General features: G+C 36.6%; 1 protein-coding gene across 3 annotated transcripts in view; it reads right to left on the bottom strand.

Annotated features, from left to right (window-relative positions):
• The window catches only part of LOC106871713 (protein kinase C-binding protein NELL1), a 389,762-nt gene that overhangs the window by 205,190 nt on the left and 164,898 nt on the right, over nucleotides 1–19,674 (bottom strand). The window lies entirely within an intron of this gene.

Here is a 19,674-nt window from a genome sequence, read left to right as displayed (position 1 = left end):
GAGCTACCCTCTACTGATACACACAGAAACAATGATTAATGAATGACTGGTGTTGCAATAAGTGGCAGGATCCTTGTTTTTCCACTGGATGTGCAAGGCTGAGTACTAACTGTACTAGAATCACAGGCCTGGAGGGTAGGTCAAGGTCAAGGTCACAAAACCTCCAACTCTTCCTCCTCCTCTGTCCACCTCCTGACTAATTTACAAAAATAATAAAGTCAATGGCAATGATTGTGAAATAATCAATGGTAACTTTACTCGTTACAAAAGTGGCTTCATGTCTAAGAATAAACACCATTTTTTGTTTCTTTACAAACATATATGACACTGGGAAGAATGTTTGATTAAATAGCAGAGTGGAACTAAATTAGATAATTACCAGGTGGCACTTCCAACCTTTTATCTCTGTGACACTGAATTAGCTACGAGTACCATACTTGTAGCATTACATTCATACCAAAAGCAAACAAATTTCTATGAATCAACACAAAAGCCTCTATGTGGTCACCTGACCTGCTAGAAATAGTAATCAAATTTTCCTCATTTGATATAACTTGAGTGTCTTAAAAAAAAGGGAAGGACACAGACCTTTTGCCAGACTTTTGTGCCTGGGGGTGCTTCAGAATATCCTGGGTGGACACTAATTTGTATTGTGGGAAAATTTTTGTAAATTGTATTCTCCAAATCTGAGGGTGCACCATTGGATAGTAGAAGACATTTGCTCAAGGTACTGCACAGTAGGACTGAACCTGAAACCATGTAATTGCAAAGTGAACTTTGGGATGGAGCCTGGTATTTGTTAGTTTGAGAACCACTGCTTCAGAGCATTGTGCCCGTGAACCTTTACAGGGTCTCTGAAATTAATGTGAGGGAGTGAGGAAGATATCCTTGAACCAGAGCCCTGGCTTGAATACTTACAGCAAGGGTGAACTTTGTTGAAGATTCCCAAGGTGCCAGGTCCACCACAAGGTCCAATCCTTGTTGTGGTGTGGAGACTCAGTGACCCTGAGAGCTACACCAGCAGAGCGCAAGCTTGGTAGGGCCTCCACTGTTGGGCAGGCCAAAGGATAGAAGCCACCTTAATATGGAACACCTCTTCCCTGTGGTAAAAAATAAGCACATGGCTTAGTGGTTAGTGTGTTGGACTCATGATCATAAGATTGTGGTTTTGATTCCTGGACTGGCCAATGTGTTGAGTTATTGAGCAAAATATTACTTTGCTCAAGTCCACTCAGCTGGCAAAAATGAGTAATCCTGTGATGGACTGGGCGTCCCATCCAGTGGAGAATATATATACCACAGAAACCAGAAAACTGGCCTTATGAGTCCATATGATTCAGGAAGGAGCTTTGGCTTTGCTATAAGGTTAACACCTTTACCTTGAAAAAAGTTTCAGAAGCATCTATGACAGTTCAAAGCCAAGATCTGAGTAAGGAAGGCCTTCATCTAAGGGAAATACATCCTCTGAACTGGAAACCACAAAGGAGGTACAAGAGAGGACACCCTGAAAATAACTGGATGTGAGACACTGAGATAGAGCTGAAAAAGCAGTATTCAGCTGGAGAGGAGCAGAAAAGAGTCCAGGGGCAAGAACAATGGAGAAAAGTTGTTGATGGCCTGTGTTGCATAGGGAACAAAATATTTAAGTAGAGTATGGTGCCAGGTGGTGGAGTTAAACTGGGTAATAGATTGAATTGAACACTCAAGAAGGCCATGGTGGGATTTGAACTAAAAATACAATGAGTCAGAAGAAATATCACAAGGCATCCTGTTCGACATCCTTGGTGTGGCTATATGGTAAGAAGTTTGCTTCTTAACCATATGGTTTCAGGATCAGTTCTGCTGTGAGGCACTTTGGGCAAGTGTCTTCTAAAGTCCTGAAGTCAACAAAACCATGTGAGTGGATTTGGTAGGCAGAAACCGAAAGAAGCCCATTGTGTGAGTGTGTGTATTTGTGTTTGTTCCCTACTAACAGTGTTAGTTTGTTTACATTCTTGAAACTTAATGGTTCAGCAAAAGAGACTGATAGAATAAGTATTAGACTTAAAAAATAAGTAGTAGAGTCTATTTGTGCAACTAAACCCTTCAAGGTGGTGCCCCAGCATGAAACAAGTAAAAATCTATAAGATAAAAGATCCTTTAGACTAAGTATTGATGACAGAAAATGACCTGTGTTAACTAATCATGTCTGTTAAGTATTTTTATACACACAGGAACATTTGACATTTAAAGTAATGAAAATATTTTAAAGAAAAATCAACCAAGAGACTGAAGATAATTTTAGCAGAAAATGTGATTTTAATCAAAGTCAAAGTACAAAATGACTTTAGAATGGAACAGAAATTATTCAGATGAAAAAGTAGTTTAAATTTAGATTCATTAGAAAAAAATTTTCATTCAAAATCAACAAGATCATTGTCTTTTAACAAAATGAAATAAAAATCATCCAGTTTACTTATATAACAAAGTTTTCTTCCTAATAATATAGACTCTTGCAGACGTCATCTTTAGCACAATGTATTACTGAACTATGATTAAGACTGAACAAAGGCCCTTTTAACAGGCTATAAACTAAGATGAACAATATTTTCCTGTTTATAGCAAGTGTCTGTACAGTTAAATATCCTTTCTATTGCAAGCAATGTAACGCTCAAGTAGCAGTGGAGCCTGGAGCCTGGATCCTGCTGGCCAAGCCGACAGCTATAACAAGGAGAGAAAATGTATGCTGTTATGAAACAATGCAATTGTTGTAGCAAATGTTGAACTAATGACCACATAATCAGAAGTCCTTGTCTTTATAGTCTCTTTACTGTAGCTATAATTTAAGCTAAGTAAAATTTAAACTTCCGGCGGAAATCCAGGATGGGGAGGGAGAGAAAGAAAGAAAGAAAGAGAGAGAAAAAGAGAGAGAGAGAGAGAGAGAGTGAGAGTGAGTGAGTGAGAGAGTGAGAGAGTGAGAGAGAGAGAGAGAGAGAGAGAGAGAGAGTGAGAGAGAGAAAGAGAGAGAGAGAGAGAGACACACACAGGAATACATATTAAAAGATATGATGCTATTATTTTATCTGCTGTAATATAGCTTCAAGTTTCATAACCCACTTTATGAGATTTTAGATTTTATTACATATGTGTATGCAGAATATGTGAGTGCATATATATATATATACGTATATATGTGTGTATAATGAAGGCATATGGCTTAGTGGATAGAGCATCAGGCTCACAATCATGCAGTAGTGAGTTCGATTCCAGGACAGAGTAGTGCATCGTGTTCTTGAACAAGACACTTTATTCCACATTGCTCCAGTTCACTCAGCTGTAGAAATGAGTTGTGACATCACTGGTACTAAGCTGTATTGGCCTTTGCCTTTCCCTTGGGTAATGTCAGTGGCATGGAGAGGAAAAGCTGGTATGCCTGGGTGACTGCTGGTCTTCTGTAAACAACTTTGCCCTGACTTGTGCCTTGGAAGGGAACCTTCTAGGTGAAATTCCATGGTCATTCATGACTGAAAGGGGGTTTTTATGTGTGTGTGTGTGTGTGTGTGTGTGAGCGTGTGTATATATACCCTTTACTCTCTTACTTGTTTGACTGTGGCCATGCTGGAGCACTGCCTTTAGTCGAGCAAATCGACCCCAGGACTTATTCTTTGTAAGCCTAGTACTTATTCTATAGGTCTCTTTTGCCGAACTGCTAAGTTATGGGGATGTAAATACACCAGCATCGGTTGTCAAGCGATGTTGGGGGGACAAACACACACACATATATACATATACATATATACGACGGGCTTCTTTCAGTTTCCGTCTACCAAATCCACTCACAAGGCTTTGGTCGGCCCGAGGCTATAGTAGAAGACCCTTGCCCAAGGTGCCACGCAGTGGGACTGAACCCAGAACCATGTGGTTGGTAAGCAAGCTACTTACCACACAGCCTATATATATACATATGTATGTAAATCAAAATAAGCAACAGGATATCCATGTATGTATATATATATATATATATATATATATATATATATAAACAAAGAGAGGTCAATAAATGGATATTAATCCAGGTGAGATATTTCTTAAGCTCTCTGCAGATAAAAATACACCAAGTTAAAAAAACATCCTGTGATCGTTATTGTGCTCCCAGTAATCCAAAGTTGAAAACTGAAGTCAAAGTCCATCACCAGTCAAATGTATAAATCCATGGTTGCAATACCCAGTTAAGATGGTATGTTTATACACATGTATACATAAATATATGCATATCTATCTATCTATATATATACATACACACATGTTGATATATTTTTTATATATTTTTTGGAATTTTACTTAAACTCTTATATTCAATCAGTAAATTTGTTTTTAAAATTTAACATACATACACATACATACAGATACATACGCACACACACAAACATACATTGACACAAAATGTTGCAAACAAGACCAAGTTTGCAAAATCAATTATTGCTTTTCAGTAACAGTGCAATAGTCACGTGGTCTGATCATTTAGAACATTAAATTCATGGCGTCTCATACAGAGAGCATGTACCAATAGGTTTAGTACATATCTGAAACAACACTAGTCGCTGAAAATTAGGATAATCTTGCTTATTATATATTGATTTCAAATTTTGGCACAAGGCCAGCAAGTTTGGTGGGGCGGGGGTGTAGTTGATTATACCAACTCCAGTATGCAACTGGTACTTATTTGGTCGACACTGGAAGGATGAAAGGCAAACCAACCTCGACAGAATTTGAAATCAGAATATAAAGATGGATAAAATACCATTAAGCATTTTGCTTGCCATGCTAACAATCCTACCAGTTCGCTGCCTTATTCTTGCATATTATATATTGGCTTCAAATTTTGGCACAAGGCCAATGATTTCTGGGGTGGGTTAAGTCAATTACATGAACTCCTGTACACAACTAGTATTTATTTTAGCGACCCCAAAAGGGGTTGTGTGTGTGCATGTGTGTATGTGTGTGTGCATATATGTGTGAGAGAGGGAGAGACAGAGAACTGAGAAAACAGAGACATGTCTATTTTTCCTTCTTTTTCATTTGTTGATCAGCTATTTCTCCATATTGAGAAGTCACAACTCTGGTACTATGGACGTGTGAGTAGAATTTTTCAGGAAAGAATTGCAAGATAGATTCTTCCAGCTGAGCCAACTGGCAGGAAACTTAGTAAGAGACCGAGAACAAAATGGTTGGGTAATATCCATAGTAGTCTCAGTTGGTCATGTTTGGGAATCAAGCTGGAAAGTCTAATGACAGTTGCCACTGGTAAGACTCTATGGAAGAGGTGCCTGCAGACCCTCTCAGGAATAGTGGGCAGAGAAGATGGATGGATATGTGTGTGTGTGTTTTGTTTTGACAGTCATGACATGCTTGAGAAGACTCATCAAGCCAAGTGAAATCATAGTTGTGGCCATTGCCGGTGTCATGTAAATGGCACCTGTGAAATCATAGATGTTGCCATTGCCGGTGTCATGTAAATAGCATCTGTGCTGGTGGCATGACAAAGCATCCATTACACTCTTGGAGTGGTTGGCATTAGGAAGGGTATCCAGCTGTAGAAACCATGCCAAATCAGACTGGAACTTGGTGCAGCTCTCCAGCTTACCAATTCTAGTCAAACTCTCTAACCCATGCCAGCATGGAAAACAGATGTTAAATGATGATTACGTAAGAGTTGTAAATGAGCAGAACCATCACCCAAGCAGTGTCCTTTGATTCTAACTTATCTGGTTATGGGAAAATATATTCTTGCTAGGTAACAGGTAAGGGTTCGCAACAGGAAAGGCACCCAGTCATAGAAAATCTGCCTCAGTAAATTCTGCATGAAAAAGTGAGAGCATGTTAAAACAATGATGATGATAATGATGATATATATGATTTTTTAATGGAACTTGCACTGGTTTTCATAATGGGTATTCCATGTGTTTGATCAAAGCAGTTGCCTACTCATGAAATTAGAGTGTAACTGAATCACTCAGTACTCTACAGACAGTTCTATATCCTTCATGGAATTCTCAGCAGAATCAGCATGATGCTATGAGTCCATCAGGATGCATTTCAAGAACTGGGTACAGACCATCTGATAGATTTCTGTCGTATCTATCTGCTTGAAATTTGCTCACTAAGCTTATGGTAACCTTTGGTGAATTTAGTAGGATAAAATTTCAAAACCTTATCGTTGTTATTGTTATTATTATTACTATTATTATTATCATCATTGTTATTGTTATTATTATTATTATTACTATGATTATTATGCACACATATACAAATATACATAGGCTTCTTTCAGTTTCCATCCTGCCAAATCCACTCACAAGCCTTTGGTTGGCTTGAAGCTATAATAGAAGACATTTGCCCAAGATGCCACATAATAGGACCAACCCTGAAAGCATGTGTTTGGGAAGCAAGTTTCTTGACTCCATTTGCATCTGTAACTTACACACATACACAACACATAATGCGAAATTCTGTCTGTCCGTCCATTCAGGACCTCTGTATCTCAGTCTACATTTGCTCTACATAGACATATACCGTTTTAGAATCAGGATGATCCCATGATTGAAAAAAATCTGCCCTTCATTTGGTTCTTGAACAACCAGGGGGTCTGGATGAAGATTTGTTATATGCTAACAGCTGAAAATTAAAATGCTCTCTTTAGTTTTAGGCTGCAGGCTCAATTAGCCCTCTACAGAAGCTAGCTTAAAAGTCCACACAGAGTGTGACTTTTAAGTTATATATATATATATAAACTTATAACAATATTTTACAAGGATAAGGTTTACAATGACTTTGAAGCTTACAATCTGAAATAACGTGAGCAAGTTGAAACTTTGAAGTCACTATCAACCTATTCCTTTTAAAAGTTAATATGTACTGAATAAAATGTACTGAGTAATCCTTAAATTATTTTAATATATATAACTTTGTATAAAAACAAACACATATACACTCATATATGTCTGTGTATATATATATATATATATATATATATATATATAAACACATATATATAGTTGTCAAACAAGCCATAATTTGGAAAAACCATGTGCTCATATGTTTGTCAATGGAATTGTTAGCACACTGTATAAAATGCTTAGTGGTATTTCATGTCATTACATCCTAGGTTCAAATTTCACAGAGGTCGACTTTACCTTTTATCTTTGCAAAGTTGATAAAACAAGTACCAGTTGAATACTGGGGTTAATGTAATCGACTTACTCCTCCCCTAGAATTGCTGGCCTTGTGCCAACATTTTAAATCAATATTTGTCAATGGAATGGGTATATTAGTTAAAGTATACTGATCAATAAGATCAGCTTAAATGGATCTATAATACTGTATACTTTGATTAATATACATATATTTGGAAGATAGAGTGGATGTAAAGCAGCTGTGACAGCAAGAGTGAGACTTGGCTGGGTGAAGTTCAGGGAATGTGGAGTGTTGTTATATGGGAAAAGGTTCTCATTGAAGACAAAAGGAAAGGTCTATAGGAGTTGTGTGAGAGCTGCAATGCTGTATGGGAGTGAGACATGGTGTTTGAGAGAGCGCGAGATGGCAATTTTGAGAAGGACTGAGATAGCAATGATAAGAGAAATGTGTGGTGTGAGGCTGTTTGATAAGAGGAGGACTGAGGACTTGATGGGGATGCTGTGGAATCAGTGGAATGGCTGGCAAGGGTGAATGGAGTGCGGTGGTAAAGGCATGTGTTGAAGAGGGATGAGGAGCATGTTCTGAAGAGGGTGCTAGAGTTTGAGGTAAATGGACAGTGAAAGCGAGGTAGACTGAGGAAAATGTGGAGGAGGACAGGTGGAGGAGGAAATTGGTTGGCTTGAGAAAGGAGGACAACCAAAACCAGGCAAGATGGTGTGAGGGCAGTTGCTATGGCATTGAGGTAGATCTGGCCACCCCCATTAACGGGGGACAAAACCCAGATTCAAATGATGGATGATATATATATAAAGAGTAAAGGATAAAGACCCCCTTTGGTTATGAATGACCATAGGATTGTACATAGAAAGTTATCCTCCGAGGCACAAGTCCAGGCAATGTTGTTTGTGGAAGACCAGCAGTCACTCCCTTCTCCATGCCACCGATTGTATTCAAGGGAAAAGCAAAGGCTGATACAGTTTGGTATTAGTGATGTTGCAACTCATTTCTACAGCAGAATGAATTGTAGCAATGTGAAATAAAGTGTCTTACACAAGAACACAACACACACAGCCTGGTCTGGGAATTGGACTCACTACCTCATGATTGTGAGTCTAATGCTCTAACCACTGAGCCATGCACCTCTATACATACACACACACACAAACAGATTATACAAATATATACATTCAGATATAAAGAATGTTTTAGTTGCTAGTTGCATTCATAAATGAACAACAAGTGCTGTATATGCTGTATACATGTGAATGTATGTCTGTATTTCTGTGCATACGAGCATGTGTGGGTGTGAGGACAATAAGCTACATACAACTCTCCTTATTAAACAAACCAGTGAGTCACATGCAATATAAGGTAAACTTTTCAAAAAATGAAGTCAGTGACTTAGATTTGAATCTTGGTAGTAATTATTTCAGTTAATTATTTATTATTGCAGCTAATTGTTATCTGCACATAATGTATTTAATTAAACCTGGAAGTTGTATAATTTAACTTGACATTTTTTATATATCAAAGTAGTTGTATATTCATAATTTATAAAGTTAACTTACTGAAATATACTTAAATTTTAATATTCTTCATTTGTAAGGCATTGAGCTGGCAAAATAGTTAGCACACTGGGAAAAATGCTTAGAGGCATTTTTTCCATCTTTGTGTTCTGAGTTCAAATGCAGCTGAGGCTGACTTTGCTTTTATCCTTTCGAGGTTGATAAAAGAAGTCTTGTTGAGCACTGGGGTCAGTCTAATTGATTTATCCGTTCCCGAAACCTGCTGGCCTTGTGCCAAAATTTGAAAGCAATATTCTTCATTTGTAACTCATTAAAGTTGTGATATATTTCTAGTTGTATAGGTAAGTTTGATTAGATTTGAATGACAGCAGTGGTTCTTAACCTGGATGGTAGTGGATTCTTGGAGGTATTATGAGCTCGCAAGGAAGTACAATTGGTTTGCTGGGTATTTAGAAAGGCATAAATTTTCTAAGAAATAAAATATCTAATCCTTTAGCAATCAGATTATCTGTGAAATGTAATGATTATTTATTCACATTGTTTTGAATTAATTATAGATTATCTTGTATCTACACGATTTCAATATGATTGTTTATCTTAAGAATGACATTGTAAGGTAGGTGTGAAAGGCTGGATCTGTTCAGTTTGAACATAAAACAAATCCCTCATCATTTAACGTCCATTTTCCATGCTGAGATGGATTGGGTGATTTGACCGGAACTGGTAAGGTGAGGGGCTGCACCAGGCTCTATCATCTGTTCTGCCATGGTTTCTATGGTTGGACGCCCCTCCTAATACCACCCACTCCACAGAGTGCACTGAGTGCTTTTTCTGAGACACCAGCACCCGTGCTTTTAATGTGGAACCAAAATGAGTGCCTTTCATTTGGCACCAGCAGCAGTATCAATTTTGTTGTGGTGGACAGGTCTTCTTGAGTAAAACGATGCACCAGATATCTTGGTCTTTAGAAATCTCCTTTGTAAGGCTCAGTGTCTTCAGATTGGTCTTTGGTACTTCATCCCATATCTTCCTCTTCCACAAGTGTCATACTCTAGGTTTTGGACAACTGGAGCTATACTAGAAGACACTTGCCCAAGGCGACAAACAGAGGAACTGTAGCATGTGGTTAGGAAGCGAACTTAACTAAACAGCCACATCTGTACCTACATGAATATTAAAATAATAATATCGACTTCAAATAGAAGGGATTTGAGATAAATTGTGAAACAGTTTAACCTTTTTGCTGCCAACTTGCTTGAGAGTGTAAGTACTATTAATTTATGGCACAAAACAATGCTTTAATATCTTTATATTTAAATTATTATTTTGTGTAAGGACCTTTAGCTGAGTTATATTTCAAACATCATCATCATCGTCTTTCTCTTGCTCTCTTTATGTGTGTGTGTGTGTGTGTGTATGGGTGTAAGTATGCAGAATGGGGTGCCCATAAATGAATGGTCCTTTAAATGAACAGATTGAATAACAAATGAACTGAAATTTGATCAACAAACTATGATCTGACCATGCACATTCACTTAGTGAGCAAAGATTTGAACAAGAAGCCAAGAGTAGGCTATGCATATATATAAGATCTGATAGAGTATATATGAATGGTACCCTAAATGAACAAATGTATAGCAAACAATTTTTCTTATGAAAATTATATTCAGTCAATGAGCTGAAATCTGAACAGCAAGCCGTCAGTAGACTACGCATGCATATAAATAGCTGAAAGAGCATGTATAAATGGTTCATTAATATCTATGTATGTGTTTCATATAAATTGCAAATTTCCATATTGCATATAGAAAATACTTTCCTCATATTTTGCCAGAAACATAACCATAGATCAACAGATGCAAGACGAAAGGGAAAACATACCCATACACATGTGTGTGTGTGTGTGTACATACATGTATATGATGTTTGTTTGAAGAGTTGTAAACAGTGAAAACATATATTATGAACACTTGTTTCCAAAAAATGTGTGTCACTTTTTAAAAAAAGTTTCGTTATATAGTTAATAATATTTATTTTAAGAAAATCTTTCTTCAAATAATGTGATTGTATCAAGAATTCTTTCAAAAAACCTTTTGGCTGTGTAATAACAAGTTTGCTTCCCAGCCATAAGGTTCCAGTTTCAGTCCCACTGCATGGTACTTTAGACAAGTATCTTCTACTATAGCTCCAGGTTGACGAAAGCCTTGTGAGTAGATTTGGTAAACAGAAAAAGAAGGAAACGCATTGTGTGTGTGTATATATACATACACAATGGGCTGTATACACATACACACATATGTAGTTGTAAATGATTGACACTATCATACAAACAGTGTCATTCACTTGCAATAATTTGTAAAAGTGTGTCTGGCTAAGGGGAAATAGTACCCTGATTGGAAAGAAGTGAAGGTTGATGACAAGAAGGGCAATAATGATAGAAAATCTGCCTCAATAAATTTTGCCCAACCCATGAAAGCATGGAAAAGTGGATGTTATAATGATTATATTGCAGGGAGAGAGAATACCCTATGCTGATGACATTGACCTGTTAAGAAGCAGTGAAGCAGAATACAGGAGCTCACCATCAGACTGGAAAAGTATCAGGAGCATATAAGATGGAGGTCAGCCCAGAAAAGAGCAAGAACCTGGTTAATAGTAACAACCAAAATACAGCAATGAACATTATTCTGAATGAAGAAAAACTTGACAAAGTGGACATCTTCAAGTATTTAAGATTGAGTACTTTAAGGATGGCAGTTCTCAAAAAGAAATAACAAGACTCAATTTAGCCTCTGCTACCATGATGAAGATGAACACCATATAGAAAAACAATTCAATTTGTTCTCCAAAAAAAGACTCAGTGTAGAAGTCCCTGATAACTTTGATTCTTCTGTATGTGTGTGAGAACTGGATTCCTACAGCTGACACAAAGTGAGGAATCCAGGCATTTGAGCACAAGTGCTTTAGGAAGCTGTTACGCATACTGTACACAGAGCATAAAATGAATAGCTTTGTCAGACAGTAAGTTAATAAGTATGCTGGCAGACGGGAACCACTCCTTGCATAAGTAAAAAGATGAAAGATTTCCTAGTATAATCATGTATCCCGCTTCAATTCCTTGTCCAAGACCACTGTTCATGGAACAAAAGGTGAAAGAGAGGTAGACAGAGAAAATACTGGTTTGTCAACATCAAGGACTGAACAGGTCACAACACTGCAAACCTGCATTGCATAACAGAAAGTAGAGGCCAGTGGCAATGGCTGACTATAGAAGCATCTAGAGTGGCATCCCAAAGACTGGTTGATCAGTTAAGGGATCTTGATGATGATATATAACCTTCACATTATCAATGCTTAAAGAGTGAATTTTAGTAGAAGGAAGCTGTAAAGAGATCTATTGCATACCCGTGTGCACGTGTGTGTGTGTGTGTGTCTTTGAATGTCTTTGCAATGTCACTGTTTGGGCAACTATGGCATTTCATTATATTTCTTATAAACAATGTCCTACAGCTTCGTAGTTTGACATACAAAGATCAGTGAAATAAAGTATGTTACATAAAGGAGGACATCTGGCCACAGAATACAACCTGAAGAAGTCTTCTCCAGCTTATGCTAGCACTGAAGAAGTGGATGTGAAATACCACCTCTGATAATGATGATGATAATGATTCCTAATTTTTTCCTGGTTTTCCTTACTTTTGTACAGTGCATGAGCAGGAATGAAACAATACTTTATGACAAAAAAAAAATGAACTCACTATTATTTACTCCTGAAATAACCTACAACCACACACATGTATAAATACAACCACATATACAAACACTCACAAATTCATAGATAAACACAAAGGATTTACTCAATATATTGATTAAAACCAGCATCAAATAACACAAAACTAATAACATTGTTTTCTTCATTATTACTAATATAATAATTCATTAAATTTCATAATATATTGTCTCACAATTTCATTGATAAATTTCGATTTTTCTGGCCTTAGTCAATGTCTTTTTTACTTTCTCTGATGTGTATATGTAGAAATATATAGATAGAGATATGGAATAAAATCAACATTTACATGACACAAATACACACACACATCACACTATAACACTCACTATTTACACAAATGTAAAGCATACAAAAAAAAGTTTGATGTCTGTCTGCCTCTTTCTCTCTTTCCATGCTATTTTCTTTAGATTTCCTATTATTCTAGCTTCATTTATAATTATACTGCCTTCTTCAAGATTATCCTGAAGAAAGTCACACACAAGACATATTTTTCTGGCATTACAGTACTCTAAAATAGTGGTGCACATTATACACAAGTGTGTTTTATACAGAAATAAGTTAAGTATATATAACATAACAACACACACACGCACATACACACAAAGTGGTATTATTATGAACTTTTACCAGACTAAGGTAGATGGACTAGAAGACACAATTACAGATACAGTAAACTATTGATGTCTCCATAGATATGGTTTTAAAAGTCACAGAAACAGTTTTTAGCACAATTTATTAGGAACAAAATTAGTCCAGATGAGATGCAACTCAATTGTAAGAACAATAAGTAACAACAGCACCACATTTCTAGTTAGACAATTGCAAGAAGAATACTTAGCTAGCAGTAAAACTCTCTACCTAACATTTGTTGACTTGGAGAAGGCCTTTGATAGGTTCATACATTCTATAATTTTGTGGTTGCTAAAGAAACTATGGGTAGAAAAATAAGAGGTTGTATTTGCGTTATGCGCCTGTGTAATAAACACATCTAAAAGGTATACAGTAATATATATACATATGAAAGAAATGAAACCAGTATGTTTCACTGGATGTGCAATGTAAACCTAGTACTTATTCTATTGGCCTCTTTTTGCCAAACTGCTAAGTTATGGGGACATTAAAACACCAACATTGATTGTCAAGCAATGGTGGGGAGACAAACACAGACACACAAACATACACACACACACACATATATGACGGAATTCTTTTAGTTTCCGTTTCCCAAATTCACTCACAAGGCCTGAGGCTATAGTAGAAGACACTTGCTAAAGGTGCCATGCAGTGGGACTTAACCTGGGACCATGTGGTTCGTAAGTAAGCTACTTACCACACAGCCATCCTGTGCCTATATATATATATATATATATATATATATATATAATATAATATATATATATGTAAATGTCCCAGCATGGCTACAACTAAATCAAATCAAAATAAAAAAATTATTTATATATATATTATATATATATATATATATATATATATATATATAGTATTGAACTTTGGGAGGAGCATTATGCCGGTAATAATAAACACATGCACTGGTTCGGTCCTTTATTGTTATTGTTCTGTATTGTTTGTGTTATTACTTTTTTTTGTGTCTAATAATTATTTTATCACATTGTTGCAATCTCTTCAGTGATGCATCACTCTACTTCCATTTCTTTTGAACTTATGTTCCAGCATTGGGATTTGTCTGAGATGAGTATGTGAGTGTGTGTATGTCTGTATGTGTATGTGTTTATATGTAAGTGTGTGCATCCATAATTGTGTGTGTGTGGTTTTTAAATACTGACTTATGTCATTTTTCATATACATGAGATAGCGGTTTTGGTTTTCTCTTTGTTTTCTTCACAAACGCACATGGTCATCTATATGATGTTTCTCTGAAAGACAGTTAAACCGTCTTCTTTGTTTGATAAATGTCGAATAAACTGATGTCTATCTGTGCATAAGTATGAGCATGCATATGCATGCACGTGTGTCTGTGTGTGTATGGGAGAGCATGTGTGTATGAGCGTGTGTCTGTGTTTGTATGTCTGTGTGTGTGTGAGCATGTGTCTGTGTCTCTGTGTCTTTATGTGCATGTGTCTGTGTGTTCATGTGTATATATGTGTATTCATATGTGAGTGAGTTCCTGTGCATTTGTGTGTACATGTGTACATCTGCATGCATTTTGCCATGTGTGTGTGTGTGTGTATCCATGTGGGTGTGAGGGTGTCTGTGTCCTTGTTTGTCTTTACATGTGTGTGTATGTTCGTTAATGTGTGTGTGTGTGTGTCCATAGGTCTTTGTAAGTCCTTTGCCCATTGAGAGTATTTACTATTCAAAACTGGTTGTGTTTCGTTTATGAAGACTGACTCTTGTACCTGTCATAGCAATGTGCTGGTAAAGTATCAAGTCTTCTCTTTGATCCCTGTACTCCCTCCAATGTTCATTTATATGCTAGGCCAAACTTCTCGCCATTTCACCTATATATGCAGTCTTCTGGTTTTTACAATCACCATCCATGCAGTTTATTTGGTAAATTACATTTCTGGTTTTGCAGTTGACACCAGGGCTATATTTTCACATTACTCGGTTCTCTTCAACATACATGGTCTTTCTGAAGGGGTATGTTTTGCATATTATTGACCTGATCGATCTCATTGCTTTTTCCATCCACTCCAGCACTTTGCTGTGTTTTTCCTAGCTTCTGATGTGATTGTGGGTGGTCTATCTTATGCAGACCTGGTGGAAAGTGAAAGACCATTCTTTATAAATGTGTGTGAGTTGGGAGGAAACATCATGGTTTGGACTGAAGAAATACCAAATATGAAACACTACTTGCCTAGTGTTGCATCCAATGTAATTATGAATGTGACAAGACATACCTTGATATCAATGCTTTTGAAGTTATGCATAATGGTAATATGTCAACACTATGGATTCAAAATGTAACTGAAAAATCTTTAACTTGGTTGTTTTCAGATGACATCCTCAAATTTGAGAAAAGAGATTTGAAGATAAAAAATAAAAATACTACAAAGAAAAGTTTTGAGGCTGACAATTCTGGAACAATCAGCACCTGCGCCAGCATTAGCCTGGCCATTAGAATTCTAATTGCTGTCACTCTATACATGTACTAAGAAATACCAGAAACTGTCGGAAAAATAGCAATGTTATAAAAATTTCCACAATAACTTCCTTCCCACTCTTACTCCCAGCTACACAATTACAGTGCCGTTACCATGAATATTGGAACAATGAAAGGAAGGACTGGTGAGATTATCGAAACGCTTGAGCGATGCCATTTAGACATGTGGTGTGCAATAAGATGGATGGCTGCCTCTGCTACATTGCTGATGGTTAAGAAACAGAGGTTGAAATTGTTCTTGGTAGATAGGAGTGATGAAGTGTGTAATATAGGCATACTTTTAACTGAAACATGAGCAGATAAGGTAACTGAAGTAGTCAGAGTAAGTGACAAGGTAATTAAACTGAAACTTATCAAAGATAAATTAATAGTTACTGTTATCTTTGCTTATGCTTCACAGATAAGGCTGCCTGGTAATCAGAAGGACCAGTTTTACAAGTGAGTGGATTTGGTAGATGGAAATTGAAAGAAGACTATTGTTTATATGTGTGTGTGAGTTGGGAGGAATCGTCACTCTTTGGACTGAAGAAATACCAAATATAAAACACTGCCCTTATGGTGTTGGGTCCATTGTAAATATGAATGGGAGAAGACATACATTTATATGAATGCTTTTAATGTTATGCATGATGGCATTATATCAACATTATGGGTATGAAATTTGACTGAAGAATCTTTAACTTGGCTGTTTTCTGATGACATCCTCAAATTTATGAAAAGACATATGAAGATAAAAAATAAAAATACTACAAAGAAAAATTTCAATGCTGATGCATCAGGAACAAGCGCCATCTGAGCCAGTATTAGCCTGGACATTAGAATTCTATTTGCTCTCATTCTGTACATGTATTAAGAAATAACAGAAACTATTGGGAAAATAACAGTGTTAAAAAATTTCCACTATAACTGTGTTTACACTTTTACTCTCAGCTACACAATTACAGTGCCACTATAATCAATATTGGCAGAATGAAAGGAAGGACTGGTGAGATTATTGAAATGCTGGTGCGATGCCATGTTGACATGTAGTGTGCAATAAGAAAGAGTGACAGGAGCCTCTGTTAGATTGCTCATGGTTAAGAAACAGAGGTTGAAATTGTTCTCGACAGATAGGAGTAATGGAGTGGGTAGTATAGGCATACTTTAGCTGAAAAGTAAGCAAATAACGTAACTCATGTAGTCAGAGTAAGTGATAGGATAATTAAACTGAGACATATAACAGATAAATTGATAGTTACTGTTATTTCTGCTTATGCTTTAGGGTTGAGGCTGGCTGGTAGTCAGAAGGAGAAGCTTTATAGCTAGTGAGTGGTTTGGTAGATGGAAGATGAAAGGAGACAATTGTTTGTATGTGTGTGTAATTTGAGTGGAAATGTCACTCTTCGGACTGCTGAAATATCAAATATAAAACACTACCTGTCCAGCGTTGTGTTCATCGTATATATGAATGTGACAAGACATACCTCGATATGAATGCTTTTAAAGTTTTGCATAACAGTAATATCTCCATGTTATGGGTTCGAAACGTAACTGAAGAATCCTTAACTTGCAGTCTTCTGATGACATCCTCGAATTTGTGAAAAGGCATTTGAAGATAAAATATATGAATACAAGAAAGAAAAATCTTGTGGCTGATGAATTTGGAACAAGTACCATCTGAGCCTGCATGACACTGGATTAGAATTCTATTTGTTGTCATTCTGAACAATTACTAAGAAATACCAGAAACTGCTGGATACATAACAGTATTAAAAGAATTTCCACAATGACTGCCTTTCCACTTTTACTCCCAGCTACACAATTACAGTGCCGCTACCATGAATATCGGAACAATGAAAGAAAGGACTGGTGAAATTATCGAAATGCTTGAGTGATGCCATTTAGACGTGTGGTGTGCAATAAGATGGATGGCTGCCTCTGTTGCATTGCTGATGGTTAAGAAACAGAGGTTGAAATTGTTCTCGGTAGATAGGAGTGATGAAGTGTGTAATTTATGCATACATTTAGCCGAAAAATGAGTAGATAAGGTAACTGAAGTAGTCAGAATAAATGATAGGGTAATTAAACTGAAACTTATTGAAGATAAATTAAGAGTTACAGTTATTTCTGTGTATGCTTCAAGGTTGAGGCTATCTGGTCATCAGAAGGACCAGCTTTCCAGCTAGTGAGTGGATTCAGTAGATGGAAAGTGAAAGGAGAAATCGTTTGTATGTGTGTGTGATTTGGGAGGAAACACTAATCTTCGGACTGCAGAAATACCAAATATAAAACACTACCTGTCCAGCATTGCGTCAGATTTGTGAAAAGACATGAAGATAAAAAATAAGAATATAACAAAGAAAAATTTCGATGCTGATGCATCTGGAACAAGCACCATCTGAGCCAGCATTAGCCTGGACATTAGAATTCTATTTGATCTCATTCTGTACATGTACTAAGAAATAACAGAAACTATTGGAAAAATAACAGTGTTAAAAAAATTTCCACTATTACCGCCATGCCACTTTTACTTCCAGCTACACAATTACAGCTCCACTACCATGAATATTGGCACAATGAAAAAAACAGACTGGTGATATTAATGAAATGCTGGTGTGATGTCATGTAGATGTGTGGTGTGCAATAAGAAAGATGGATGAAAGCCTCTGCTAGAATGCTCATGGTTAAGAAACAGAGGTTGAAATTGTTCTGGGTAGAGAGGTATGATGGAGTGGGTAATTTAGGGACACTTTTAGCTGAAAAGTGAGGAGATAAGTAACTGAGGTAGTCAGAGTAAGTGATAGGGCAATTAATTTGAGACTTATCACAGATAAATTAATAGTTGCACTTATTTCTGTTTATACATCAGTGTTGGGACTGGCTGGTAATCAGAAGGACCGACTTTCCAGCTAGTGAGTGGATTTGGTAGATCGAAAGTGAAAGGAGACAATGGTATGTATGTGTGTGTGAATCGGGAAGATACGTCACTCTTTTTGACTGAAGAAATACCAAATATAAAACACTACCTGTCCAGCATTGCATCCATTATACATATGAATATGACAAGACATACTTCGATATGAATGCTTTTAAAGTTATTGCATAATGCTAATATCTCAACACTATTGATTCAAAATGTAACTGAAGAATCTCTAACTTGGCTGTTTTTTTATAACATCCTCAAATTTGTGAAAAGACATTTGAAGATAAAATATATGAATACCAGAAAGAAAAGTATTGAGGCTGATGAATCTGGAACAAGCAGCATCTGAGTTAGCATTAACTTGGACATTAGAATTCGATTTGATGTCAATCTGTACATGTACTCAGAAATACTAGAAACTGCCCGATACATAAGACTGTTGAAAAAATTTCCACAATGACTGCTTTCCCTCTCTTATTCCCAGCTACACAATTACAGTGCCACAACCATGAATATTGGCATAATGAAAAAACTGACTGGTGAGATTATTGAAATGCTGTTGTGATGCCATGTAGACATGTGGTGTGCAATAAGAAAGAGTGATGGGAGCCTCTGCTAGATTGCTCATTGTTAAGAAGCAGAGGTTGAAATTGTTCTGGGTGGATAGGAGTGATGGAGTGGGTAATTTAGGGACACTTTTAGCTGAAAATTTAGGAGATAAGGTAACTGAGATAGTCAGAGTAAAGGATAGAGCAATTAAATGGAGACTTATCAGAGAGAAATTAATAGTTACACCTATTTGCACTTATGCTTCACGGTTGATGCTGGCTAGTAATCAGAAGGACCAGCTTTACAGCAAGTGAGTGAACTTGGTAGATGGGAAGTGAAAGAAGACCATCGTTTATATATATGTGAGAGTTGGGAGAAAATGTCACTCTTTGTATTGAGGAAATTCCAAATATAAAAGTGTGATTTTCTGACATTGCATCCATCATGCTTATTAATGCGACAAGACATACTTTGATATCAATGCTTTTGAAGTTATGCATAATGGTAATATTTCAACACTATGGATTTGAAATGTAACTGAAGAATCTTTAACTTGGCTGTTTTCAGATGACATCCTCAAATTTGAGAA

This window comes from Octopus bimaculoides, chromosome 2, assembly GCF_046866305.1.
Source record: "Octopus bimaculoides isolate indiv1 chromosome 2, ASM4686630v1, whole genome shotgun sequence".
Taxonomy (NCBI): domain Eukaryota; kingdom Metazoa; phylum Mollusca; class Cephalopoda; order Octopoda; family Octopodidae; genus Octopus; species Octopus bimaculoides.
The sequence above is the reverse complement of the archived record's forward strand: the minus strand, read 5'-3'. Positions and strand labels throughout refer to the sequence as shown.